The sequence below is a fragment of the Trachypithecus francoisi genome, unplaced genomic scaffold, assembly GCF_009764315.1.
Source record: "Trachypithecus francoisi isolate TF-2019V2 unplaced genomic scaffold, Tfra_2.0 Lachesis_group16, whole genome shotgun sequence".
In the NCBI taxonomy this organism is placed as follows: Eukaryota; Metazoa; Chordata; class Mammalia; order Primates; family Cercopithecidae; genus Trachypithecus; species Trachypithecus francoisi.
Window position 1 is genome coordinate 9,026,680 of NW_022681461.1, and position 9,373 is coordinate 9,036,052.

General features: G+C 47.5%; 1 long non-coding RNA gene across 1 annotated transcript; it reads right to left on the reverse strand.

The window, feature by feature from the left end:
• Positions 1 to 548: 548 nt before the first annotated feature.
• On the reverse strand, positions 549 to 8,865 carry LOC117099298. The gene is made up of 4 exons (XR_004443749.1): positions 8,718 to 8,865; positions 6,563 to 7,071; positions 4,120 to 4,807; positions 549 to 727 (listed from the first exon to the last, which is right to left on the reverse strand). It is a non-coding gene; the product is annotated as an uncharacterized LOC117099298 (long non-coding RNA).
• Between the last annotated feature and the right edge of the window lie 508 nt (positions 8,866 to 9,373).

Consider the following 9,373-nt stretch of genomic DNA (forward strand, 5'->3'; position numbering starts at 1 on the left):
ACCTCCCAGATTCAAGCAATTCTTGTGCTTCAGCCTCCCAAGTACCTGGATCACAGGCATGCACCACCACTTCCAGCTAATGTTTTGTATTTTCAGTAGAGGTCGGGTCTCGCTATGTTGGCCAGGCTGGTCTCAGACCCTGGCCTCAAGTGATCCTCCTGCCTCAGCCTTCTAAAGTGCTGGGATTATAGGTGTGGACCACCGTGCCTGACCTGCTGATCACTCTCTATCATCGGTATTCACTTAACCAAATAAAATTTTCTGCAGAATTAATTTTCTCATGTGAATTCAGTGTTTAATGATAGTTAAACGGGAAAATGACTGTGTCAAACTCACCTTCCTGCTTTATTATAATATCTATTAATGAATTACCGTGTATATACCTAGTTCTGAACCATTCTTTCTTCTCTCATCTGAAAAAGTACATTTCTTTTTTGGCTTGAGTTTTTAATTCAAAAATCGAAGCTCCAGTTAAGAGAAAGTTTCAGCTTCAAACAAAGTACTGATGTCCCGGGCAGCTGACCCAGGCATGGGGACCTCACCTCCCAGTGGTCTAGTGGACTCCAGGTGATGCTAAATTCCACCAGCTCTGGCTTTTCTATTTCAGCCATCAAGGCTTCAGCTCTCGCTCTTCCTCACTCAGTGGCTGGGCTGTATTTGTGTCTTAATGACCCACTCAGAAGTCCATTTCTGGGTTATGCCTTTTGTTTACATTCTGGCTTCCAGCCTAGAGGTAAAGAAACTCTATTACCTACCTCGCAGTCAAAATGAACATTTTCTGTGTGTTCTGCTCCCCTGGGTGGCTCATTCCACTCACCAGAATTGTGACTTCATGTGGGTCTTCTTTTTATTAACATCCTGAGCCAACAGACCTAAATAATGTCAGTGATAAAATACTCCCATAAAAATCTTTTGCCCATTTAACATATTTATTATGCAGCCTTTTACAGAAAGTTGACTTACAGAAGCACTAATGAACACAAGTCAGATTTTCTTCATCATGCCCCTCAAACCCCTTCCTCCATGCTCTAGAAGTGGTCAAGGGCCCAGTGTGTGGTGCCCAGGGAGCAGATGTCCATTTAGATACCTGTGACACCCTCCAGTTCTGCAGCCAACATGGGAAGTGTGTGAGATGGAAAGCTGTCCTTCTAAGCACACATTACCTTCCCCTTTCATCTTTGATCCTAACATGGCAGCGATTTCCTTCCATTAAGAGGACATTTCTGGTCCCTTCTGGAAATGCATTTCTTTAATGAATATCACTCAGGTGCTAGCTCACTCCACGCTAAGGACATTGCTATTCTGCTGCTTCTGGAGAAATCTCATGTTGCTCTGTATATAAAATACCACCTATTCTTCAGATATAGCCCCACAGAGGGAGAAGAAGCAATAACAATTCAAGCAGAAAGAAGGAAGAAGCTTCTCTCAAGCAGGAAGAAGGCTTTTTCTTTCTGTCACTGCATGATGAGAGCAGGCTGTGTCTGGGCAAGCTGTACCAGGACACATGGGGACCAAGACAAGAGAACCGCTTGTCCCAGCAGCACTGAAATCACTCAGTTCCTGCTTTGAGTCAGCCTTCATTTTAGACACAACAACTGGATAGCTTTATGGAGATGTCATCGATCAAATCTGATTAACCTAATACTTATCCAAGGAAGGAGACATAGAGAAGAAAAAGTAAGGAGGGCAGAGGAGCCAGCACTTCTCAGCTGAACTGGGAAGGGTTCTTAGAGGCAGACAGATCCTAACTAACTTCAGCAATGTACTGGAAGACTAGTAGGCAACTCATGGAATTGAGGGGAGATCAGGAGAGCCAGGGTCAGAAGCAGAGCAGGAGCAGAGAAGGGTCAGGAGCCAAGGGCACAAGCAGTGAGAGTAGTTTCCTGTCTTCAGCGGGGAGAAATCACTGCCACCACGACAGTCTCTCCCAACCCCTAGACCACCCTCCTGGCTCAGCCACCTCCCCCAGGAATGGTCTCTGAGTTACCCAGCATCTTTGCATCATTAATAAAGAACCCCTGGTGGGGGCTTCCAGCTGCCCTGGCCTAGATTTTTAATCCCACACCAGTTTTCAGGAGGCAGGCGAGAGAGAATCTGGCTCCCTTCAGTTTGCAGAGACAGACAGAGAGTGAGTGAGTGAGAATTGATGCCTTCAGGGAATGGCCAAGCCCCATCCAGTATTTACCTGTGCCACCAGGTGACAAGTGCTTGTGGATACTCCCAACTTTAACAAAAAATGAGTTAGAGGATTCCGGAATCTCAGTCAGCAGCCAAGGCTTTATGGTTAATTACTATTTATATTATTTTTGGATTACTGCATAACATACTTCTACAAACTTGGTGGTTAAAACACTCATTTATGGCAAGGCACGGTGGCTCACATCTGTAATCCCAGCACTTTGGGAGGCAGAGGCTGGCAGATCACTTGAGATCAGGAGTTCAAGTTCAGCCTAGCTAACATGGTGAAACCCCTTCTCTATTAAAATACAAAAATTAGCTAGGCATGGTGGCACATGCTACTCAGATGGCTGAGATGGGAAAATCACTTGAACCCAGGAGGTGGCAGTTGCAGCAAGCAGAGATCATGCCACTGCACTCCAGCCTGGGCGACAGAGTAAGACCCTGTCTCAAAAAATAAAAAGAAAAAAGAAAAAGAAAACACCCATTTACTGTGCCACAGTTTCTGTTGGTCAGGGGTCTGGTAAAGCTTGGCTGGAATCTCTGCACAGGGTTTCACAAGATTGCAGTCAAAGCACTAGCCAGGGCTAGGTCCCACGCAAGGCTTGGGGTCCTCCTCCAAGCTCTCATGGTTGTTGGCAGAATTAAGTTCCCTGAAGCAGTAGAACCACCTGCCATCAAGCTGCAATGGTTCTGGTGTGCTTCAAATGCCAGGGGCTGCCCTGTGATTCCATATGGGATGGCCAGCGACTCCACGCAGGACCCTAAGCCTCGTGAACATGCAATGTCTCCAAGGCCCATGGCAGAGCCATGGCTGTGCTGCCCTGTCCAGCTGGAGAGCCTGCTGTGTCTCTGAGCTTCACCCACAGCTGCCAGCCACCTGGTGAACCCACACACATACCCAAACTTTGTGCCTGATGCCGCTGCATTTTTAAACATTTTTTTGTAGAGACAAGATCCACTATGTTCCCCAGGCTGATCTTGAACTCCTGGCCTCAAGCCATCCTCCTGCCTCAGCCTCCCCAAGCACTGGGATTTCAGGTGTGAGCCCTCACACTTGGCCTGCCACTGCATTTTAAAGAAGCCAAACCAGAATCATATTTCCTTCCTAGCAATGGGGGTGCGAGGACAAGTAAAATGTCCTTCCCTTTGGAGAGGATGTGCTGCCATTACCCTCCACCAAGTTCACACATGTGCCAAGTTTTACTGTTTCATCAGTGAAGGTTCTCCAGAGATACGGAACCAATAGGGTATCTAGATGTATATCTGCATTTGTATTTGTATCTGTGTCTGTATCTGTACCTGTATCTGTGCCTAACTCATATCTAATCTATGTCTATGTCTGTGCCTGTATCTGTATCGACATCTGATATCTAATCTATTTCTATATCTCTATGTCTATCTGTATCTAGAGAGGATTTAAGGAAATGGCTCACACGATTGTGGAGGCTGGCAAGCCTGACAACGGTAAGACAGCGCGGGAGACTCAGCGAAGAGTTGATGCTGCAGTCCTGAGTTTGAAGGCTGGAAAGTCAGGTAGGATTTCTGTGTTGCAGTCATCTTCCCACTGATTGGATGAGGCCCACCCACACTACGGGGGGTAACCTATTTTAATTAACATCAACCGATTGTAAACGTTAATGCCATCCACAAAGCACCCTCACAGCAACATCTAGACTGATGTTTGACCAAACAACTGGGTACCATAGCCTAGCCGAGTTGACACAAAAAATCAGCCATCTCACTGTCTTGTGATATTTCTCCTCCCTCCTCCTTAAGACACTTGCTGCTTTCTATACCCTTAGCGCAGGTTCACACACCTATTCCCGAGATATTCCCTGTGTAAACGCATTGTCGCAAGGTATATTTGGTAAATGAGTATGCCAGCCTTCTGAGTCCCAAAGAGTAGCTCGGAACAATACAATCACACACTGTTATTACCTCTCCTCATTCTGTGGCTTGACTGAGCTTAGCTGGACTGTTCTCACCAAGGTCTCTCATGTGGTTACAGTCAGACGGTGGCAATGGAGGGACATCTTCAAGAAGCCTTTGAGGTTTCCTCATTCATATGTCTGGCTCCTGGGCTTGAAAAACTCAAACTTCTGGAAGCTGCCACCGCCGAGGCCTCTCGCCCGTTCCTGTATGTATTCCTTTCACCCAGCAGCCCTGGCATAGCTGGACTTCTTACAGGACAGCTGGAGGTCCCCAGAGCAAATGCCCCGAGAGAAACAGGCACAGCTGTGTGCGCTCAGCTCACCAAGCCTCAGAAGTCACAGACCATCACAAAGGCCCACCCAGGTTCAAGGGGAGACCACATGAAACTGTGGATGTGTTAAAACTACCACAGAACGCTTTCTCCCGTGTGATTTGACTCTGAAATTCACCCGCCCAAGGATTGAGTATAATTGCAGATCTGTCCTCTTTCAGGGTAATTCTCTCTGGCCAGGACATGACAGCATCTTCAAAAAGAAACATGGGGAGTGTATACGTGCAAGAGGCTGGGTTGGTTCACATGCTCTGAGGCTTCCCATCCCCCCAAATCTCCCTACTCCAGCATTCAATGCCTCTATTCCCCAACTTGGCAAGCCACTGGATCCAACTCTACTTCTGATTCTTGGCCACCATCACCCTGTGGGAAGAAGAAAGAAGAGATTCTATTAACACACATTTTCAGAAGACTTTGGTTTGGGGACATATGTTGGGATTTGAACTTCCATTTATCCAAGTGCCTGTAAAAGTAATCGTTCTACCCTTAGAGAACCTAGGGGTCTTGAATGGCTAATACACTATATGTTGTCTTATAATGGCAGCAAATGAGCTGCAAAAACATTGACTTGACTGAGCACTTCAATCCAAGTGACCACAAGCAAAAACGTAAGATGTAATTTTCTGTTTAGCCATTGAATTCTATTTTGGTTTTCTATTATTGTGTATAAAACCACCCCAAAACTTAGTGGCTTAAAAACAATCATGTGTGTTTCTTATAGTGGTTTGACCTCTGTTGATTTTGCTTAGAGTCATTCATGTGGCTAAACTGAGCTGAGGATGAGCTGAGGATAGGGTCATTCATGAGCTAAATTGAGCTAAAAGGGCTGAAAGGTTTTGGGGCTGGAGGCTGGGGGCTGGGGACTGGGGTGGCTGGGCCACCTCAGCTCCCCTTTACAGGACTCTCTCTCCAAACCTTCATGGAACCCCTAAAATGTTCCCAAACCCTGTTTTATGTTTTAATGGGTCCCCGTATTTCTTCTTTGTTGTACTTACTACAGTTGCAATTTAAAGCCTATAGTTATTTGTCTAACAGCAGTCCTCCCTACTGAAGTGTAAACTCTGCAAGGACAGGAAGTATGTCTTGTTCAGAATTGCATTCTCAGCACTCGGCACAGTGCATCTCACACTCTCAAATAGCAGGGCTGCACATGGTGTAGACACAGAATGAATGAAGTCGTAAATGCACGGGAGACATTAGACTCAAATCCTGGTTCACGCATTTAGTAGCCGTGTGGCTTAAAATTCAGTTTCCGCCGGGCGCGGTGGCTCAAGCCTGTAATCCCAGCACTTTGGGAGGCCGAGACGGGCGGATCACGAAGTCAGGAGATCAAGACCATCCTGGCTAACCCGGTGAAACCCCGTCTCTACTAAAAATACAAAAAACTAGCCGGGCAAGGTGGCGGGCGCCTGTAGTCCCAGCTACTCCGGAGGCTGAGGCAGGAGAATGGCATAAACCCGGGAGGCGGAGCTTGCAGTGAGCTGAGAGGATGGCCACTGCACTCCAGCCCAGTCGACAGAGCAAGACTCCATCTCAAAAAAAAAAAAAAAATCAGTTTCCATCTGCAAAACAGGAAATGCAGAAACTCTGTCTCTGGATTGCAGTGATGAGGGAAGCAGAAAGCATACACACATGTATGCACGTGCCATTTGTGGGAAGCGCATGGGCAGCCAGTCAGCCCGGGTGTAACCATGTGGTGGGGTGTTTAATTCAAGGCCACCGAGCACATCATGGCATCTTAAAGGCAACCGAATCCTTCTGAGAAATTTCATCTCTTTCAGGGAAACTCAGAGGAAAGGGGAAGGGTGATGGGGTGACTTTGAAAAGCAGTGGTTGGGAATGAGTGGATTCATCACAGAGTTGATGTTTGATGCAGGGGTAACCAAGAACCCACACAGATGGTGAACATCAACCAATGGCTGTCGCAAGAGGCTGCTCACGGGAATCGAGTCCAAGATCCCCAGAGGCCTCGCAAGGGGTGGAGAAACTGGACGTGCTCCCAAGCACACTGGTGGACATGGAAATTGGCACAGATCCTCTGGAGGACAACTTAACACTTCTGCTCAGAAACTGTCCCATCCCCAACCCACAGGGGACCTCGAGGCGCTCACTCCTCACCTCGCTGACGAAGCACCGACCTGACGAGCTCTGATCTCATGACGCTGACCCTCTCAGTGGGAAAGGGCAGTGAATAAGTAACTAAAAACGGTAACTGCAGATAGCAGTAAGACCTGTTCTGAGAGTAAAGCGGGTGTAACATAGAGAGGGATGGAGGGTACGGGGCCAACTCTCTACAGCACTAACGATTGAGGGGACGGGATGTCTCCCACGGGGATGGCACCGACAATGAGGGGCACAGATGTAAAGAGGAGTGCAAACAGCATTCAAAAGAAGGAGGGCACGTCCACCAGGCCAGGGGATTTGGGTTTCATACTAAGTACATGGAGAGGCTTCAGTAGAAAAATGGTCCCGTTTAAATGATGCCACCCCACTGGGCGGGAAGCAGCTGTGGGGCTTCGAAGTAGAAGCAAGGAGACAATGGTGACCTGAGTGGGCCAGAACAGGTATAGCCCATTTTTTTCATGGTTCTATTCTTATAACTTTTTCACCACAAACACATATTCATCCTGTAACGAGAAAAAAATAAATGTTATAAAATAACATCGCAGCCCCAAGGCTGCCCCCACTCTTTCCTGCAGGCCAAGGACCCATGCTGCTCATTTATTGCTCCTAAGAGCCAGAGTTAAGGACCTGGAGGCCAAGGCAGACAGAGTCTGTGACCAGCAGGTGGCGGATGCCCGGGGTGGGGCTGACGGGCCGCGAAGAGGGAGCCCTGCAACCACGACAGCTTGGTCCCCCAACAGGCCCCTCTCGCTCCCATCTCCTGAAGTTTGCGATGTGGGCACTGCCGATATAGTGAGGGGAGCCTGGGAAACGTCAAAGAGGCATGAACCTCGAAACCCTCCTGTGTTTCGGAATGCCTTTTGCAGGTGGATTCCCTTAGCCTCTGCTCTGAGTTGCAGACATGGCCAGGTGGAAAGTGCCAGGCAAACTGTGGTGCCAATCACTGGGGAAGCAGAGTCCTGAGTGCTTTGGTTGGTGAGAAGCACTGCACACCCACAGAGCTCTACCTGGCTCCATTCTTAAATTTGGAAGGATGTTTGATGGGATTCGCCTTCCAGAAGTACCTGCACATCTTGGTTGACAAGTGTGTCTGAGGGAAGCACTAATTCAAGATGTTTTAGAGTCTCTTAGAAGCCTACTTGTTCTCCTATTTTTTTCCAGATGAAGACCCTCAATAGTATCCGAAAGAAACCCCAGGTTTGTTCTTGCTGCTTTGTAAGGGTGGCGATGTGTTTGCATCTGGAAGAAGCTGTGTGGGCTTCAAGGCCCACACACACAGGGGTACATGACTGGACCACCACCAGCCCAGCTACAGAGAAGGCCATGCCAAGGCGAGACATGCTCAGGCTGGAAGATGATGCCCAGAGAGTGAGGCCACCGGTCCGGGGTTCTCCAATTGGCTTTAAGAATAGTTTTGTTCCATAGCCTGCAAAGTTAACTCCAGGAAACTAAACCCTATTTCTGCATTGACTTCTGTGATAAAATCAGACTTTTTTTTTCCCATGGAAAACAGCTTTATCTACAAGTTATAATTAAATATTAGACTTTAAGTGTTGCTATTTTAGAAGAAAAATGATAATTTTCCCACAAAACTGACCAAAACTAAATCACAAAGCCCACACTCTGCATTAAAAGTTTAGGAATCCTGTTAGAAGTTACATCCCCTTGGGCAAAACCCACAGGAGGGTAGGTATTCTATTCTCCATTTCCATACCCTAAATGTCTAGCTATTTCTTTGGAAAGACTTCATCTTTTAAGTGCGAATCTTTTCATTGCTTCTCAAAAACATTTTTGGCTTTTGTTTGCTATCCTCAAAGTTTTGTCCTGCTAATCATCTCTCTTTTTCTATTAAAATAATTATTTCAGTGGTTTATTTTTTGTAAGTGTAGATATTTGCACAAAATCAAGTTTTTAAATCCAGGTTAGAAGAAATGTTAAGGTAATTTAGTTTTATCTTTTACCATTAGAAGGAAGCCCCTTAGCAAAGGCCCTGGTGGACAGTGACCAGCCTCCACCTGGACATGTTCTCAGGAAGGCACGCATGGGGGTCCTGACCGGCCCCACGTTGTCATGGGACTGTCCCTCGAGAGAACGTTTCTCACTTGGAATGGACAACGCCTGCCTCCCAGAGAGGAGCCTCCCCACCTACCATGATGCAGGACGAGAGCAACCTGTGCCTATGACAACTCTTGCTCTGCAGAGGCCCTTGTAAGTCTGCCCAGTGTGCGTGAGTGAGCCCTCAAGAGCAAAAGGAAGGACAGGCTTGAAATTAGAGCCCTCGTTTCTACAGGACACATCCCCAGCTCCTCCATCAGAACCTCATGACTTCCCAAGCCCTTCTGTCTTCTCATTCAGCATTCTGGATCCATAGGGCTCTATGGCGCCCAGAGCAACCACCATCCTCCAAGGATGACAGAGCAGGGCAGAGTTCAGGGGGATGTTGCACATCCTACTGGGGACAGAAAAGGCTGATGTTGGTGAAAACCAAGCAGAGGGAAAGGCAAGCAGAGATGCTGCCTGGATGAACCCGCACAGGTTCCTAGGTTCTGGGCAAGTTCCAGGAAGCCTGCGAGGCATCTGCTTCCTCACTACACTGTCTTCATTGGCTGGAAAATGGATGCTGCAGATTATTCAAATCAATGGGAATATTTAGAATACTCTGTCAAGGACAGACAGATGGTACAGAGAAGCCTCCAGTCCTGAATAATGAGAAATTTCCCCTGCTCCGTGCAGGACGTGGTCTATGCTCCAAAGCCCCTACCGCAGACTCTGCTGCTTCCTGAAACCAGCTGGGAGAGGCGGCTG